At 41.0% G+C, this 20,803-nt stretch overlaps 1 protein-coding gene across 14 annotated transcripts in view; it reads right to left on the reverse strand.

The window, feature by feature from the left end:
• The window catches only part of TRIP12 (thyroid hormone receptor interactor 12), a 144,132-nt gene that overhangs the window by 109,944 nt on the left and 13,385 nt on the right, over positions 1-20,803 (reverse strand). The gene's annotated exons all lie outside the window — the stretch shown is intronic.

Raw genomic sequence — 20,803 nt, forward strand, 5'->3', positions numbered from 1 at the left:
ACGGTTTCAAATCTCCCGGATTTTATCAACTATGCTACCAGTCTGTATAACCTTGATTGAGAAACAATCTTTAGATTTCATTTACCCCTACAAAAATTAAGAGGTATTACCTACCTCACTGTGGCTAGCACAGAAATTATAAACAACTTCAATTTTAACAAATTAGCTCAAAACACAGTTCTGAAGTGAATTTAAACTTTCTATAATGTGCTATAGAGAAAAATGCTGATACTCAAAATCAGTTTGATAAAATAGACCACCAATATTAATATTATAGAATTGTGATTTATATAAATTTGTTGGTTTATTTATTTTTCGAAGGAAGAACACCCAGCAGTGCTCAGGGATCACTCCTGGTGGAGCCTAAGGTGTCCCAGATGAGTTCTGAGGTGCCACACACAGATCAAAGTCAGGTCAATCAAGTGCCTTGCCCACTGGACTATCTCTCCAAGTCATTTTTCTCTTTTTTCCATCTTTCACCAGTAATGCTAGAAGCTACCAGGGCTATGCCCTGATATACTCAGGCAGGCAGGCAGTGCTGGGAACTTAACCCAGGGCCTGTGTATATTAGACACACACTCCAGGTCTCTTCCCTCCCCATCTTTTCAGAATTTAAGCTTCTACTCATTTTTAAATTCTTTACTGCCATTAATGGGAAGAAAACAGAATGATCATGGAATTACAGAAAAATGATTCCAAAGAAAACACAAATTAGCATATAACTAAACTTATTGCTGGATTTGTTTTAAGATCCAGCATTTTGACATCATATATCTTAAAACCATCTTTTGAGTTATATGATGACTCAACTCACAGGAAAGGGTTGTTTCTATCACACATAACCACATCATACACTATACTAAATAAACTCTGTGGCTAAGAGATAGTAACAGGCTGCGTGCATGTTTTGAGTGCAGGAGGCCCTGGTTAAATCCCTGGGTAAGTTCCAGTACTGCAGGAATGACCTTGGCATCAAAGGGTAGGGCCAAAACACTAATCAGAAAATTCAAGTCACTAAGCAGTAATGATTTTGAAAAGAGGAAATACTCCACAAATATAAAAGTAGAAAGTAGATGGTTAAGCTTACAAGCACTGATACAGAAAACTTTCTCCTTAAGATACAAGAGTAAACAGAATTAAACTCCCCTCTGTTTCTCTCCGTATCTATTTGAATGTGTTTGAGAAGGGCTTCTGTATCTTTACAAAAAGTGCAGTACTGGGGCTGGAGTGATAGCACAGCAGGTAGGGCGGTTGCCTTACATGCGGCCGACCCGGGTTCGATTCCCAGCATCCCATATGGTCCCCTGAGCACCGCCAAAAAGCAAAAAGCGCAAAAAAAAAAAAAAAAAGTGCAGTACTGCAGTTAAACTGTTTCTGGGCAAGTTCCCATTAAGTGTCATCAAGTTGTATGAGCTGGGGTGTGTGTCTACCAAACAGGAATGGAACTAGTACCTCAGGGCAGTGTGACAGTCAACTGGATGACTTGAACCCCGAACTCTGCTCTGCCAAGAGCAAGCCCCAACACAGAGCTAGGAGTAGCCCCATCCCTATTCCTTCCCCAAAAGATGAAGTATGCAAAAAAAAAAAAAAAAGGTGAGGAAAAGTAAATAAAATACTTCATGCAAACTACTAGCAGCCCACCAAACAGCAAGGATTCATAATACAAAGCACCAAGTATTGTTGCTGTGAATCTATTAAGGAAACTAAAGGGTCAGAGATACAGTATAGTAGATAGGTCACTGGCCTTATACTGACTGACCTGGTTCAATCCCAACACCAAACTGGGGTCGCCCAAGCCCCATCAGGAGTGATCTCTGAACACAGGGCCAAGACTAAGCCCTGAGCACCACCAGATGTGACCCAAAAGCAAGCAAGAACAGAATCCCCTCTTCCCCTCAAACACATGTTATATATACAAACATAAAATAGAATTTCTAGGCCTTATTTTAACAACCCGAAATACAAGTAGTTTCATCTTCATATGGAGAGTCATCTTAATACGGAGGTTAAGTGCCTTCATCCGGCATAGTTCCTGCCAGTGAGCACCACCAGGAATGGCCTTAAAACAAAACAGGAACCAAAGGGATAGTACGGCTTCCCTTGCATGCTGTCCACCTAGATTCAACCCCGGCACCCTGCATGGTTCCCCCAAGCCCATAAGGAGTGATCTCTAAGTGCAGCATCAGGCCAAGTAATGATCACTGCCTAGTATGGCCCAACGCCCACCCACTCCCCAAAAGGGAACATATATCTATTTCATGACATACATAACAGCGAATACATTCCCAAGAGTAGCAATCTGAAATATACTTGCACTCCAAAGCATTATTAACTCAGCTACTGTTTACTGTTGTTGACATCAATCCATGTAGATGAGAAGGGAATAGAATACAACTGACAGAGTCTGAACTCAATTATTTTCAATACTACCCCCGTTACTTTATAAAAGCGTATTAAAACAAGTGCATACAAAAAACTTCATCTTTTAAGTGTCACCAACACTTAATTCATCACACACAGTGATACCAACACCCACGGTTTAGAATTGTAATGTGCCTCACGAAGCTACCTTATGTGCCATCTGGCAAGAGTCAATGAGATTAATTTTGGCATTACTTCCACAAAGTCTTTTGAGTATGAAGCCAAACATTTACATCTTACAATTCGTGGTGTAAATCCCTTAAAAATATTTTTTTCTTGTCCAACAGATCTTGAGATTCACAGCTGTTTCTGTTAATACATTAATTAGGACATAAAAGAGATTCAAATGTTTCTCAAGTGTAAGCATACTTGATTCAAAAAATTTTTTCAATTTAACCTACTTAGGGTAAATGTGGCCTTTTATTTGCCTTCCTGAAATCAAGCACGGTGAAAGTTTTAGTATCTTGGGGGGAGGGGGACCCAAGCTGGCTATATACTCTACAAACTCATCCAAAAAGAAAATTTGCCATTACCAACACCAGGGAAATGTGAAGAGTGAGTGTTTTGTTTCAGGGGGCCACACCCATAATGCTCAGGAGTTTGGCTCTGCACTCAGGAGTCACTCTGGCAGAAGATAATTTTAAAGTTTATCAACACCCTTTCTTGAAACAAACAAAAAAACCACCACAGTAACTGGAGCAAGGGCAACCAAACACCAAAGCACCTCTTCCAGGCTGGTTCTGGAACCAGAAAGGCAAGAGAAGTGTGGCCTCAGACTACCAAAGGAAACAGACACATCATTACATTAACACTATCCTGATTAACCAGAACCAAAACAATGCCTACACAGGACAGGAGACACCAGCCATTCCAAAATTAAGATCTCCGGGAAAACAATCACTAAGCAGCAAAAGGTATAGTGGAATCAACTTTTCTGCTGAAAAGGATGAATAACCAAAAAGCAAAATGGAGAATTAACTACAGGGCAGAGAAAACATTCTGAATTGATAAAAAGATGCTCTGAAACAAATTAAGAAAACAAAAGATGGTATTTAATAAACATTAAAAATACTACATTTTTTAAATTATGAAACAGGTCAGTGGGCGGAGGCAGTGCAGAAAAAAAAAAGTTAAGACAGTAGGAAAATGTTCCATATAATAAAAATGAAACTACTGTCAAGATTTTAAGCAAAATGGACAGATGGCAGAATGCTAGGTAAAGAACAAATTATGTCTATCTACATATGTAAATAATTACCGGGTTAAAAATTATTAATAGAAAATATTTTACAATTAAATCAGCTATCTTAAAATGAACTCTTAAGTCTTTATATACTACATTAATAATGGACTTATTCCCCTATTCAAGAAATTATTTTAAGACTTATGTATACTGAAAAAATATAGACGTTTTGGTGTTTTAATTCTTTCCTGGTTTTCTTTTACCATGTGATCTCAAAACTAGAGAACAGAAAACTAAAAACTTGTTACTTTCAAAGTTATTTATCTCATATATATGAACTTTTTTTAAAACACACCTGGCATTGTTCAGGGTTTACTCCTGGTTCTGTGCTCAAGGATCACTCCTTGAGGGTTCAGAGGACCTCCATACGGGTCGGGACGGGTCAGGGATGGAACTCTGGTCGACTTCGTGCAAAGGAAGCACCCTGCCCACTGTTACTATCTCTCCAGCCCCCCTACATGTTAGTAACCTTAAAAACAATTGTTTTATACAAATCCTAGTTTGAAAAAAATGAACTTTCTATACCTAAAATTGAGACTAAAGACACAGTAAATCCACCAGGGGAGGGTATCCCTGTATTTAGCACATCCTCTTGTTCTTACATACCTACCCAGGAATGAAGAGACAAAAAGACAAGTTGAACTGAACAATTTGGCTCTGAATTTTTCACGTTTCCAATCTAACACTTACTTTGCTTTTCCTAGATGGAATACTTTCAAAATTCTTTAGTAACACCATGATCAGACATAGATTACCAAAAGGAAGAGCTATGGTAAGAGCTGGGAAGAGAATGATTAGTAAATACCTATCTCTACCAAGAAAGAGATGGCTGCTAGCTAAATTTCATCACTATTGAAAGTAAAATAAAATAGATGCCAAGGTGCAGTGAAGGAAAAAATAATTTTTGTTTAGTGAATAAAACTTTAATATGCAGACACCAATAAGGGATATATCTAGAAAATTTCCTTACAACATTCTTAGTCACTAAAGTGGTACACTATAATAAAAAATCATAAAAGCTAATATTTTTTTAACATCAGTAAGTCTAGTTAGGGGCCAGAGAGATGCTGGGTGCAGCCCCAAACAAGAAAGTCTAGGTCTGTTTTGTAACAATGAAATATTTCAATTATCAATATTATGATAATCAAGGACTGTATAAACATTTCAGGACAAGCTATATACAATTTGTCATCAACAGTGTCAGAACTCAAAGAATTTTCAGGAGAAAGAAAATTGAAATGTAAAGCAAAGCTGGGGAGGAAAAAAAAAAATCAGTTTTCTTTGCATTGCTAGGGATCAAACCCAGGACCTCAAGGGGGCAAGCTGCTTTGGTCAACCTTGGTTCAATCCCTGACAACACAGAGGTCATGTGAGAATAGCCAGGGGTCAGGTCTTGAACAGAGAATCAGGAATGCCCCCTGAGCATCACCAGACGTGAGCTGCCCACAAGAGTTGCAGGGTTCAATCATCCTCAGTGTCAATTTTTTTGGCGGCGGCAGCGTGGGCAGTGTCAACTTTTTTTTAAGGTCACATCATGTACAATCAGAAATTGTACTTCAACCAGAAAGTCTCAAAATGTTTTTTACAAGGTTAAAGAAAGCCTACATTTAGAATGCCATTCTCCGCAGACCAATGCCCCACATTTCTACAAATAGCATTTTACTAAAAGAAGTAGTATAAGTGTTAATGAGTTTTTATACTGAGAACATGAAAAACAATTATAGCCAAGATTATTAAAGCTGCTATTGCAAAGTCTAATATTTTTAAATACAGATCCCAGATCCCTAACCATATGATCACCGTCCCACATTACTTAAAAACTTCTGAATGCAGCAATTCCATTCCAGGTACCTAACCTAAAGCACAGGGGGCAGGTATGTTCTCAGTGGTAGAGAACTTGCCTTGCATGTGTGAAGCCGTGGGTTTGATACCATGTCATGCAATGTAACACAGCAAAAATAAAAACTAATACATGCAGAGAGTCTGTGAGGTTACAATCAAGTTGCTATGCTGTTTGCAGCATGTTAATGGAAGAACTGAATAAAATGTCTCAGGACGAAAATGATCAGTAAGAACAAGTAGAAGGGCCAGAAATGGTCCAGTGGATGAGATGCTTCCCTTGCACATACCTGTCCAAGTTCAATCCCTAGCACCCCATACGGTCCTGAACCAAGCCAAAAGTGATCTCTGAGCCTAGAGCCAGGAGTAAGCCCTAAGCACTGGAAGTCCTACCCGAAATCGAAACCAAAACCAAAACAAAACAAAAAAGACCTGAACATAATGCTGAGGAAAAGAAATAACTAATTCCTTCAATATTTGACAGGCATCAACAGGCAAAATCTTTGATTTGGTAAAGTGGACACTCAAGTTGGAAAGAGAAAGATAAGAAAATACATAAGATATTTACACCCACTGGTGAGTCCAAGTGCCTGAGGAGTGAATAGAAGGAGAGAATAGCACGAAGGGAGACAGAAAAGGCGAAGTACTTCGGGTTGAGTCATCAGCTAACATCTCTGAGAAGTGGTATTTTTAGCCAAAGCCTGATGTATAAGAAAGGAAATTTGTATATGCACAAATTTCATTTGTATATGAACATATCCAGAAAAATACACTCGAATGTCAGTAGGAAAGAGGAACGGTAGAGAAAGATTTTTTTCTTATCTGGGGTGGAGCCATCCCCCGCGGCGCAGTCAGGGGTGGAACCGGGATGGGCACCACACAAGGCAAGCGCCTCACCCCTGGGATATCTCCAAACCACCTACTTTTTGAGTTACTTCAAATCATGGCTCTCTCATAATCCACAATGCCTGAGAAAGCTTATCCATCAAAGTCTTAGTTTTCTGACCAAAATGAAGATAACTATATTTAAGTTATAAAATTAGCTGAAATTAAAACATTTTGAAAATATCCTAAGCAAGGGTAAAAGACAGACCACACAATAAGTTTTAAGAAACTAATAAACGCAAACATGGAATTATAAATACTGACAGATCCAAATAGTGTGCTACTTAATATGTACTATCTTGAGATTTTTGTTTGGTTTCAATTTTTTTTGTTATCTTTTTTCTGTTGTTGCTATTTTGGGGGTCATACGCAGCAGTGCTCAGGGTTTACTCCTGGCAGAGTAATACCATCTATGGTGATGGGGCTCAAACCCAAATCAGGCACATATAAAACAAACACCTTCCCTGTTGTTCTCGTCTTTCAGAGAAACCTGAAATTTGCTTCGAAATAATTAGAAAGACAACTGGGGGTGGGGGTGGCGGGGTAGGGCACTGTGGAGGAAGAATGGGAACAAGTTGAACTCCTGGCTTAGTGAGGGCGAGTTTCATCATATATTACTATTTCTGTATGTTTTAAATCCTCAATAACGAAATTTTTTTTTAAATAATGCACTAAAATACATGCTGTCATATTTGGAAAAGAGACCATTTGCTTTATTTTCAAAGAATCACACCACTTGCTTTTTAAAAAAACTAATTATGTTCACAAAAGCTTCACTCCCCCCCCTCCCCCTTTTTGTGTGACATCCAGTGATGCACAGGAGTTACTCCTGGCTGCAGTCAGGAATTACTCCTGGCAGTGCTCGGGGGACCATATGGGACGCTGGGATTCGAACCTAGGTGGGCTGCATGCAAGGCAAATGCCCTCCCCGCTGTGCTATTGCTTCAGCCCCACAGAGACTTCACTTTTATCAGAAGAGAAAAATTAAGATTCTGGATACACAACAAACCATTCTTGTCCTGAAAAGTGTCAACCTACATTTCACTGATGTATCTGTAGGCCCAAATCTCCCATCTTTGATAGTTGTTTAAGAAAAACATTATGCATTTTGGAGGTGAAGATGCCAAAGAAAAAGAGTTTAGGCCCCCATCCATTTGAAAAGCAGCCACTGGGCTGGAGTGATAGCACAGCATGCAGAGCATTTGCCTTGCACGTGGCCGACCCAGGTTCGATTCCCAGCATCCCATATGGTCCCCTGAGCACTGCCAGGGTAATTCCTGAGTGCAGAGCCAGGAGTGATCCCTGTGCACTGCTGGGTGTGACAACAATCCCAAGAAAAAAAAAAAAAAAAAAAAGAAAAGCAGTCACAGCAGCCCAATAAATAACTTCTCATGGATGTTTTCAAAGCTGACGAGTAAAAAGATGAAGACCCTGTCATACATGGTAACTGGCAGTCTTCTGACAATGCAGCAACGAAGGACAACAACTTCAGAGGATGCAGAATCAATTTAACACAACACCCGACTCTTAGCAAGGGAGGTAAACACTCCAGGCCAGCGAAGACAAAACATCACCACCTGTGCTTCAGGCCTTTCACTATATATTAAGTACTAACCACCAATGCCTTTTACCAACTTATTAAATGACAAGGTAATCAAGGAAAGGGGGGGTGGACAAATGCCCAGTTGGACCAAGTTTTTTCTGTGGAAGTGGGGAAGAGGAGACCATACCTGGTGATCAGGAAACCATGAAAGGTACTTGGGGGGAGGCAGCAAAGCTACTGCAGCGCGCGTGGAGGGGGTGAGGGTGTGAGGGGTGTGAGGGGGGTGTGTGTGTGTGTGTGTGTGTGTGTGTGTGTGTGTGTGTGTGTGTGTGTGTGTGTGTGTGTGTGTGTGTGTGTGTGTGTGTGTGTGTGTGTGTGTGTGTGTGTGTGTGTGTGTGTGTGTGTGTGTGTGTGTGTGTGTGGTGTGTGTTGGGGTCACAAACAAGCGTGCTCAGGGCTTATTGCTGGTGATCTCTGGAGACCACATATGGTATCAGGCATTGTTCCATCTCTCCCTGCACGTCTTCATTCTAAACTGAACATGGAAGACCTGTGTACATATAGATACATATATGTAATAGGTATGTGCCACATTAACACAGCTAAGGATTAGATCAAAGTGTTCTCAGGGTTTCTAGTCCAAAAAAGCTCAGCTGAACAACCATCTTCTCAAACTACATTCATCATGAACACTATCTTAATGCTTCTAGTCTGTCAAACAAGGGTCACAGATACATAGTACACTTGTCTGGGTTCAGTTTTTGGCACTAGCCAAAAAATCTAATAATAAAAAATTTACAAAGCAGGCCATAGTTGTACAAACAATTCCTTCCTCAACTTTTCACTTTAATTTTCTTTAACTTATTGTTACCTTTCCCCTATTAGTTCATGGAAAGTTTCAAATTACAAAATACTTGAGAAGTGTTCACAAACATCCCAATATTCCATTACTTGGCTTGTAGAAATAACAAAGGGTTCTCATTTCTTGTTTTGGTAGCAGGAGATGAACCCAGACCTCACACGCGCAGACAAGCGTACTTCAGAGCCACAGCCGAAGTCCGTGACAATGGCTTCCCCCACACACATTACATATTTATACTAATCTTATTTATGCATCATTTTCTGGCCTAATGACAGTCCTATCTTCTGATGCATGTTTAAGTTATACTTTGTCTATTATTAACTGGCATTCAAATGTTTTCATTTACCATTAAATCTACATAAAGAGAAATGCCCAAATCCTATGGGTAAAGTTTAGTGAGACTGACAAACACTATCAAAATATCACCCAAGAAAGCCAGTTTGGACTCCTCCTTACTAGTCAATCCTGCACTTTTCACTCTAATTTCAGAGATCAGCTTGATCTAGTTTACACTTTCTTGTAACTGGCACCACAGTCCATGCAGTCTTCTGTATAATAAAGCTTCTGACTCAGGATGACACCCTAGAGTTCAGCAAGAGGCCTTGTGCATTCATTCCTCCTTACTACGAACCAGCAGCACACTGATGCAATAGATCATGTTTTGTTTCTCCATTCTTCTAATGGACACATGAAACTGTTCATAGGGTTTGCTCGATATGAATAAAGATCCTAAAAGCTTTTTCCCCCCCAGGTTTTTCCACAGGTAGGTATTTGTATTTGTCAAGTAAATGCCAAGAGTTTTATCATAGGGGCAGGAGAAGTAATGCAATGAGTAGGATCTTTTCTTTGCACACAGCTAGCCTGAGTTCAATCCCAGGTATCCCGTATGTTCACCCCAGCACTGCCAGACGTAATTCCTGAGTGCAGAATCAGAACTAACTCCTGAGCACTGCTAAGTGTGGCCCCAAAACCAAACCAAACAAATAAACCAAAATAAAATAAAATCAGATCTTAAGGATAAGCATTTTTGTTAATTTGTTTTGATTATAGAGATGCAGCCTAAGAACAACTTATAAAGAAATCATCAAATCCTTTATCTTATAAATGATTACATAAGTTCCAGTTATTCTGTACCCTTCCTGAGGCTAAAACTTCAGTCACTGACAGGCATGTGATGGTATCTCTGCTATAACTTCCCTAATGATTGTGTTGATCACCTTTGAGGACATTCGTCTCCCAAGGCTCAAATATGGGGCGGGGAGGGAGGAATGGAATGACAAAATTAACATTATAAAAAACAAAGAAAAGAATGTAAATATACAAAACCTATTTTTGTTTAAAAAAAACTATTTTTACTCTATCAACACACAAAATGCAGCACTACAACAAATTGAAATTTTACTTTCACAAGTAAAAATAATCAGTGCCATGATAGGTGCTAAAACAATGCTAAGCAGGCCTTCCACGGTGACCATTTTTCAGTGAATACTCCCAATAAGAGGTTCCCGAACTTTATGACTTACCACTCCCTTTTCAGCCTCCCTGAAAAAATCCACCTGAAGTGAACAGCCAGAAAGTGTCTCGAATTGCACCCAAGGTTACTAGTGTACAGACCCCTGCACTGATGTAGCAAAGAGGGGGCAGGGGAAGGCAGGGTGCACATGTGATCTAAGCACAGGTGAACAAATTAAAACAATTGTCAATTACAGCTCAATTTAAAAAAAAACTGAGATTAAGATGAATCCCCACTTCATCCAACTGCTAAGAGTGTTGTCTTTTTGGTAAACAAGAAGAGAGCAAGAGAGAACTGAGGCAACAAAAATCTACACCTGCAAATTTTGTCTAGGCCTGGTTTAAGTGTGTTTACTTTGAGTAATCTGCAGAGTCCAAGAAATTTCAAGTTATGGTATCAGAAAGCCCCACAAGCGGAGTCGGAGTAGCTCGCTGCTGCCATTCGCAGTGGGCCTGTGATCCCCTGGGCACCTGCGAGAATGCAGTACTGACCTCAGCACAGGACAGGCGCCCTTGCCCTATGTGAGAACCTCGCTCAATTCCTGAAATACATCCTTTAGTCTAGGCCCCAGGAACTCTAGAAATAAACTAAGAGCGGTGAATAGCAAACAGAGCACATACATCAGTAAACAAGAAAAACACAAAATAAATATAAAGTCACAGATTTCACATATTAGGATTATCAGACATGTTAAAACAAATGCTCACACTAATCCAAGTTAGAAAGAATACACCTGAAAAAGCTAACGGAACAGAAGAGCTATTAAAAGGATTTGGAAAAGATCAAGTAAAATCCTGGTATGAGAGAAGAAAGTTCAACCGACAGGTCTTGTAGCAGATTAAACATGTAAGTTAGCAATTCTTAAAACAGTAGAAGAAATTATGCAGCATGCCGCACAGTCAAGCCTGAAGGAGTGAAAATCAAAGAAAGCTGGAGCAGACAAGACAAGGAGCAGAGCAAAACAAGGCAGAGACTTCAAGACATTTAGTAGTTGGTAATTAGCATTGATGAAAAATAATCAAAAAATCTAAAGGGACCAAACAATGATCCTAAACAGGATAAATAAGAAGACTTTTAACTAAACTTATCACAATGAAACCATAAAGAGGAAAAAAAACCTCATAAGGGACAGGTGCAAGTTGAGCATCTAGCAGGCGCCCCCCACACACACACAGCCCCCACCCCCAGCACCTGTAGGTCAAGTAGACCCAAACTGCCAGTCTCACAGCTGACGCATCCAGAAGGGGCCATATCCCTAGGGGTCTGTAACCACCGCTTGGCAGAACCCCCCAATTAAAAACTCTTGACCCTCACACTGAAAGGGAGATCAATAGTTTTGATAACAAACAGCAACAATAACTGTAATAAAATTATTTTCTGCACGTAAAGACAAGTGTTTAACAAGACTCATAGCAAATTAAAGTGTTTCAAGAATGAAGTTTCTGTTAAATGAAAACAGTATGTTCTACCTGTAATGAAAGTACCACCTCATCCTTTCCACGAGGTGGTACTTGGGTTAAACTGTAAACTTTGTTAGCTTTATTGTTCTCATTTCTAAACTCAAATATTCTAAACTCAAATAGAAGGTATTAAAAATAGTGAATTCAGAGATCCAGGAATAAATCAGTGGCAAAGCAACTGCTTTGCAGGACTGAAGCCAGTGAGCTGTGGGTTCGCTCCCAGGACCAGCCACATACCCAAAGTGGGAAAAACTCCATCACCAAGATCCCTGATACAAGGTCGACCAAGTGTGCTATTTATTTCTGCACAGTACAGGTTAGTTCCACCCGTATGTGTAAGACCCCCACACACTATGATGTCTGCAACTAAAATGTACAAGACCCAAGACCAACCACGCAATCACCAAAGCAAGCACTGCAACCAAAATGTACCCGAACACAACTAAAGAGGACAGCCAGTACATGAATGTGTGACCACAGTGAGTATGGTACTACCACAATGGAACAAAACAGAAGGGGAGGGGAATGAATACGTATTTTAAATAATACACTATAACTGGCAAATGCTGTTACTGCCAGTTATAGTGTATTATTTCGTCAAAACCCTGAATGAACGGTTTGAGGCTCTTCCTATTCCTGGAGCGAGCAGATATCATTGGGCTACACTAGCACGCGATAGGGATGAATGGAGACATTATTGGCTCCGGCTCGAGCAAATCTAAGACAAACAGGATGACAAGTGATACAAGTGATACACTATAAGTGAGGCAACTAATTACAAAAATAATGGTAAAACGCAGTCTCATTAACATGATCCAGCCATTTTTAAAAACATTCCCACTACTAAAGACAGATCTAAATAACAAAAGGATAAGGAAAGACGAAAACCTGTCAGGACAGGAGTTAAGTACAGTGCATAGGCGCTTGTCGCGTATGTGGCCTACCAAAATTTGATCCCCCAACAACCGCCAGGAGTAATTTCTGAGCACAGGGTCAGCATAACTCCTGAGGATGGCTGGGTGTGGCCCCAAACTCAAAAAGAGATGAAAACATCATGCAACCTTTAGACCGAAAGAAAATAAAAGGTAGGGGGAAGGAGCTACAGGTGGGGCAAAACATGTGCAGCATGCCATCACAGATTCAATCCACAGGGCTCCGTGAGCACTGCTGGGCAAGTCCTCGTGGAACCAGGAACTACTGGCCTGGAAAGTGAGAAGCGTAGAGGTGGACAAGGGGAAAAACAAAAGCATTTTATCAGAAAAACTTACTGTCCAGATTATTTGATTTTAACACATTATGGGAGTGGGGGAATATGAGAGAGAGGGAGGGAGGGAGGAGTTAAGGCGTAGGTGTTGCATGTGGCAGACCCCCATTCCATCCCGGCACATCATCTTTGGAGGCTGCCCTGGAAACTCCAGAGCATCAATGGGTGTGGCCCTCCTGTCCTCATGGGGGGTTGGGGAGCCCCGAGAAAGAAAGATGTATTAAAAGAGTGTAGCCCTGGAGCACTATTGGGGTGGCCCAGTAACCCCCAACACCACAGGGCCCAAACTGCACTTCATCTCCAGGCCTTTCCATGGAGCGACTGCCCTGGTAGAGGGGCATCCTCTCAACACTGCTTAGAAGACCACCCCTCCCCCAGTCACCTACCCCACCCCCCAAAAGAAGGGTCAGATAGACAGCACAATGGCTGAGTGACGGTTTTCATGGTTCCAAGCATGAGACATGCAAGAGGCCAGGTTTGATCCTGGCACTGCCTAGTCTCGAGGAATCCTGAGTGTGAATACCCTCAATATGGGGGAGGGGAGGGAACTGCCCTAGTGATGAGTCAATTCAGAAAGAAATTCTAAATCATTTTTAAACCTTAAACATAAAAAAAAAATAAAAACCAAACCGAAATACTCAGCAAATCTTAGCAACACTTATTGGGTGGGCTAAGGGGCTGCTTTCAAGAGCTGCAGCACACACTCTGCACGTGGGAACTCCAAATTTGATCCTTGGCACCAAATAGTGCTCCAAGAGTACAGGATACATCCCCTGCCCCACAAAAACAGAGAGAAAAGAAAAATCATCTTAGTAGAGATCAACAAAGCAGTCAAGGTGATTTAAGATTATCAACAAATTAAATGAACAATGCCAATGCATATTCTTTTCAATAGTACTTAAAAAACTGACAGACACTAGCTTTCCTAGATCATCCCATTAAGTAAATAAATTAAAACTGAAACAGAGCATGTTCTTTGACCTCAATAAACAGAAATCAGTAGCAAAAAGGTAACCCCATATTTGCAAAGGATACTTGCAGAGTGTTACCTAAAAACTTTATCAGCCAAATAGCAATTAACTCAAGTTCATTATTTATCAGCAAAGCTTAGATTTTTTATTTATAAATATTTTCCCCCATGAAAGTTCATCTGTAATCTTGGGTATCAAGTTTTGTTAATATCTTGCCTTAAAGCTCTCTATGTTTCTGCATATTAATGTTAAAGAACATGACTGATGTGCACACATTTCAACATCTCATTACAAACTACTAGTACAAGCATATATTAGATATTTCACACGTCTAATAAATTTCTATGAAAACTGTCACATACTCTACCATCATATAGCATCCCATATCCCCAACACCCACTTTAAGTTAAGAATCAGGACTCTGCAGATGACCTGTGCCAGGCCCACCAACCATAGTCCTCCTAACATTCTAGACGGTCAGTGTGAAGCTTGACATTACAAGTGGACTGTTTCCATTCTCTCGGGGGGGGGGGGGGGGGGGGACGACAATACAGGCTCGGTGCTTTCCTGTGGAACCCCTATGTGGTCCCAGGAATTGAACTCATGTTTGCAAAGCATGAGCCCAGTGAGCTCTCTTCTGGTCCATATAATGGCTATTTTTAACACAAAATCATAGTAGGCGATCTTGGAAGAAATAAATTAAGCAGAATAGAAACAACAGGTAAGAATACTAGGCTATTGATTTCAGTTTACTAATTGTTCCTAAGACCCAGCTGCCTGATTCCATCCTAGAAAATCTCATTAGACACATGGATAATCAATCTCAAGGAACAGCTCTTGGTAACTGACTGCCAATAACAACTTAAGTTCTCTAATTTTTTTTTAATACCTTCAAACTGAGGTGGATGCTCCTTATTACCTGGCTCACTCATGGAGACTCACTGAAAGTGCCAACAGACCCTACAATCATAGCAACAATGAAAATCACTCATATTGGGGAAGGAATGTGCCACTCAAGTGACCATAATCACTGTCATTGCTGCCAACCCATGCAAGCAAGTGCCTTAACCTCTGTACCACCTCTCCAGTCCCCCAAATATCACTCATATTGAACACATGGGAAGTGCAAAAGGAAATTCATCTGTGTCCAAAATTAAAATCACATGGGGGCTGCTAGGAAGATAGTACAGGAGGTAAAGCCTTTCCTTGCATGCAGTCAACCCAGGTTTGAGCCCCAGCACCCCTGTATGGCTCCCTGAGCCCCACCAGGAGTGATCCCTGAGTACAGAGCCAGGAGAAAGTCCTGAGCACCACAGAACATGGCAGCCAAAAAAAAAAAAAATTAGAATTATATTAAATGGAAAAAACTTTTTAAAAAATAATATCAAGTTAATAGCCCTCTTAACTCACGGGCCAATATTCATACACTGTCCCTGGGGATAAATTTCTATTACAACTCAGTTTATACTCCATTTACAATATGCTACAGAGAACCATACTGAAAATAAAAATCAACATTTAAGTGCTAATACTGTATACTAAAATATTTCACCTTACACTCCTGTGCCAATTAGCACTATTTAATAGTTAAAATCAGTATCAATAAACCATAAAATGTAGCATGGTTTTGGAGTAGTATCTTTTTACTTTTTACTAGTAAAATGTTGGAAAGGTTTCTGTCCCAACCTTTATTGAAACTGAAGGGAGAAAATGACCATCAGAGCCCAGAGCAGGGGAGGAGACCCCAATCATCTCTAAATATGGTCAAATCCCCAGAAAATTCATTAGCATTCCAATGCCTGTGACATTTTTCGGTTCTCTTGGGGGAAACAAAAGAAGTCAAAAGCTAATGCTCCCAATGAACGGTGGCGACTGTGGACCGACCCTACTGTACATGCAGAACTAATACTGCCTCATAGGAGGCCAGACAAGTAAAGGACAAGTCGAGGCTGGGCTAAAAGCCAGTGTTTTCTTCAAAATGCAGTATCAGTCTTGAAATCAATTAAGATAAGGATTTATCAGAAATTCATAGACTGGGACTGATAAGAATTTCACTAACCTCTAGAATATAACTGTGTCCTTTACCATGAAAAGGCAACACAGCACAGCACTAGTGCCAGTACTTTTGACATAAGAGAAATCACAGATATTACCATATCACATTACAATTGTGGCAGATACCTCAAAATATCATTTACACTCATCACTACTCTGAACACCTGCTAGACATTATCAAAGTGCAAATAAACTTACCGCCACAGTACAACAAACTAGGTTAGCAGTTTCAGAGCAAAATATCAACATTTTGATATGTCACAGGCTTTAGAATTTAAAATCATGATGTTTGGGGTCCTGGCTCTGAGTGGCTGCCTTGCAAGGTCAGGACTCGGGCACCAGGGCCAAGGCCTACACCCAGTCCAAGCCTGACAGCTCTGCTGCTGGAGCCGGGCCGTCCTGTGACCTGTGGCCCTCCGGTACCGAGCACACTGCTGTCAGGCTTGAATACCGAAACTAAAAACGGGTGTGATTCCTGGTGAGCACAAGGAAAAGATGTGCCATAGCCCAAAAGTGCGACCCCTGATGAGCTGTTTGAATATTTTGGCAACACCACTGACAGCTGTGGCTGAAGATGAATTTTCGGGGAGGACCACAGTCTTGAGGATGTGATCCCCACAAGCACTAGAAAAAATGTGCAGGCCCCGATTATCGCAACAAACACCACCCAAGGGCAGGAGTAGGAACAGGAAACATTTCAAATCTCTGGGCATGCAGGTGTGGCCCCAAAACATCAAAAAAAAATTACTGATGAAGAGAAAATGGCTTTGTAGAATTATTATCTTTTTAAAAGTACTCTGAGGGTCAGAGCAATAGTACATTGGGTAGGGGAGTGGTGTGCCTTAAATGAAACACCGGGTTCAATCTCCAGCACCCCACACAGTCCCCCAGGCCCATTCAGAGTGATCCCTGAGCACAGAGCCAGGAGTAAGCCCCAAGCACAGCCGGGTGTGGCCCAAAAACCAAATAATAATAGTATAAAGGACGTAAAAGTCTTCTTTTGCGGAATCCATGCCAGGTAGATCATGTGAGAGCTCCAGAAACCACAACCAAGTGTGTGCAATCTCTACAACTAGGGCTGCCGTGTGTGAGCCGTGCAACCAAGTGTGGATTACCTCCCTGTCCTCAGCACATGTACTAGCACCACCCCAAAGCCTGCAGTCCCTGATGAGCACCACAAATGTGCAGGAACCTAGTCTGCAACAACGAGAAGGGGAACGATCGTTTTTGAAAAAAATTTCTAAACAGGACTGATCCCTGAGAGCAGAGCCGGGAGGAAGCCAAGAATAAGCCCTGAGGACATTGGGTGTGATCCAAAATCCAAAAAATAAAAATAAATGTCTAAATCAGGCTGGAGAGATATCACAGGGGTTGAAGGTGCTTGTCTTGCACACAGATGACTTCAGTTTGATTCTCAGCACTACTACGGCCTACGAGCACCACCAAGAAAAGTCCTGAGCATGGCTGCGTGTGACCCCCAAAAGTTTTTTAATTAAATTGTGCTGAGAGTTTCTTGGAAAGTACACAAAGTTTCTTGGAGCACCAACAGTTGTTTTTTTTTTTTAAATAAAGGAACACTGAATAAAATATATTTCAGTCAAGCAAATATAAACAGTAAAAGAACCAGACAGTCCAGGAGTTAACACCCAGCACTCCTAAGCATACAATCAGGAGAAGCCCAAGTAATGCCACCTGAGAATCCAATCCCCAAATTTTTTTAAAAAGAGATGTTTAATTTGCATACCTAGTTTATATGTCTATCTACCCAGAGTGGCATCAAAATCTCGTTAATAGAAAGGGTTGTAAGAATGGAACCTGACTAATAATAAACACCTTACCAGACTGGTCCAGACCGGCAAGCTACCGAGAGTATGTTGCCCGCACGGCAGAGCCTGGCAAGCCACCCGTGGCACATTCGATATGCCAAAAACAGCAACAAGTCTCACAACGGAGAGGTTACTGGTGCCTCCTCGAGCAAATCAATGAGCAACGGGATGACAATGACAGTGACCAGACTGGTAAGATGTTTTGCTTTGCACACAGACAACCCAGGTTCTATCCTACATGTCCCCCTGAGCTCACCAAGAGTGATCCCTGAGCACAGAGCCAGGAATAACCTTCAGCATTACCAATGGGTAAGCCCCTGCCCCCAAGGGTGGGGGTGTAACTGGTAGAAAAGTTTCTTGCCATAAGCTACCGATATTCTACACGTACAAGTTAACAATTAGGAAAAATTGTCCAACGCAAAATAATTAGGAAACTAGAACCCATGTTTAGTTGGGGACATTTCAGAGTCACCAACACTCTCAAAAGGTCTCATTTCTACCACCCTACCACTCTTACCTATCAGGCTATTACAGGGTATCAGAGAAATTCATCTGAAACCTATCTTATCAATAAAACAAGTGCTTCCTCTTAAAAGGAAGGTTATAAGCAATAAGGTGTCCCATACCAGGCATTGTTCTATAAGTTGTACATGTCAACTAATTTAATTCACAAAACAAACCTAGGATATACTTATCCCACTGTACACATAGGATAACACAAGTCAAAGCGAGACTGACTGAGACAAGATCTGACCCAGTCATAAAGCTCAGCCACTTAAAATTATTTTATCAGCTGGATATTTTCATTTATAAGTCACAGAGCAAGTATTTCAAATTTCTGTGAACAAAGTAAAAGCAATCTCATCTTGTACATAAAAGTTTTACAAGACACAGACAATAAGCAGAGTAATTATGACAAAGATATTCACAAATATGACAAAGCAAAAAAAAAATGCTTGCTATCTGGCATATTGCAAAAAAAGTTTACTGACCTTCGCTCCAGAATTTTATAAAACCATCTCTAAACTAACCAAATTAATCTACTTTATCAATGCTTAAAAGTAGAAAGCAGTTGGAACTAGAGTTTTATAGGAGGTAGGATGCTTGCCTTGCACGAGGTCAGCCCAGGTTTGGTCTCCAGCATCCCGTACGGTGCCCTCTGCCCCACCAGAAGGTGATTCCCTGAGTACCAGGAGCAACCCGTAAGCACCACCAGGCGTAGCACAAAAACCAAAGGTATAAATGAGTAAAAGTAAAAAAGCACCAGCATATACAAACCCAATGCAGTTTCTTAATAACAAGTCATATTATATGCATGTAATCTTCAAGATGAAATACCTTATTCAAAATGGCTAAAACAGAAAACCTTGTTTAGTGTCTGGTTTCAAAGTTCAAGTTCTTTTTACATGACACTCCTTCCAGAATATGAGTGCTCCATAAAAGCTGACTACAGTTTCATGATAAAAATGTCAACTTTAAGGAGATATAGAATGCTTATACAAATAGTAACAGCGTCATACTTTCATCTTATTGTCCACTGCATTTATATTTCTCCTGTTGCCCCAATTGAGATTATGATTAACCTGGAGACACAAAGCATATAAAGAATACTGCAAATTCCCCCCCTTAAAGATACAGGGCATTAGGTTGTGGATGTGGCCGATCAGCAGAATACATGTGTCACATGCCTGACATCCTGGGGTCAGCCCAGAAAGTTAAAACATAGGGCAAAATACAGACACAATGCAGAAGATGACTAAGTACAGTGGACTCTCTGCTGTCACTTAAAAATATATGTTCTTTGGATCTTAACTTGCATCTTCACTATTTACCACTCATCCTTCCTACCTCCCCAGCCTCCCCTGGCCAGGACTGGTAGTAAGGGTTAGCACTGGGGGGCGTACAAGGCAGATGCCACTGGACTCCATTCCCCCTCATCCCAGCACCAGCAGGTGTTGTCAGACACCTGCCACTGCCAAAAGTACTGAGCCAAAAGGACTTGATACGTTAGTTGCTACTACTGCTTTCTCTTACATCCAAGTTTATGAAGCACTTTCCTATTCTTATTCCATTTATCTCCTACACCACTGCGCTGATCTAAAATAGTGGTTTTTTCATCAACAGGAAAATCACCGATGTAGTACACTCTTAGAAGATATCTTATGTAATAGGGTAAATGCAGTGAAAAACCACATGGAAAAAATAAGAAATCTAATTTGGGATTCAACTATACATGAAGATAGTACAACTGTTTTGAGAAATACTTTGGTCATCTTTCACCAAATTTGCTATACCAAACAGCTTAGCCCCCTAAAGAGACGCTGCGTAATACATAAGAACTCAGTTTTCATGTCTGTATTTAATTTTGTCCCCACCAAAAGAACATGATGCAGCTGAAATCCCCCAGGTTGGATGGTCTGGCCTTAGAACTCTGGGCCTTTCTCAGAAGGGGGACAAGCATATTCTCCTTCCTGCCTGCCGGCACTGCAGCGAAAAACACCCTTAGACATAGAAATGGCCCAGTTCTATGAAAAATCTCAAAGAGATTAGCAGCACTCTTCCCGGGTGGGACTGGTTCAAGGGTTGAAAACTCTGGAGCCTTCTCAGAATGCGGGCAGGCAGAGTACCCTTTCTGCCTGGAAGCTCAGTCACACCTGACACCCTCAGACACCTAAATGGCCCAGCTCCAGCCATCCAACTGTTCCAGCTCCATTGCTCCTGTGGTGCCACATATGCAACTGCACACAACGCCACGGAATTTCACAGCACTGAGGGCCAAATAGGACCACGGCAAAGCTGATAGGAAAGTTGTGAAGAAGCGCAGCAAACGCAGTAAAAACAGTCATACTGAAGGCTCAACTAGCACCAACCAGCCCAGTAAATCCTCAGGTGACTTTAGGAACACCACTGTGAGATATAGT

Source organism: Sorex araneus, chromosome X (genome assembly GCF_027595985.1).
Source record: "Sorex araneus isolate mSorAra2 chromosome X, mSorAra2.pri, whole genome shotgun sequence".
Classification (NCBI taxonomy): Eukaryota; Metazoa; Chordata; class Mammalia; order Eulipotyphla; family Soricidae; genus Sorex; species Sorex araneus.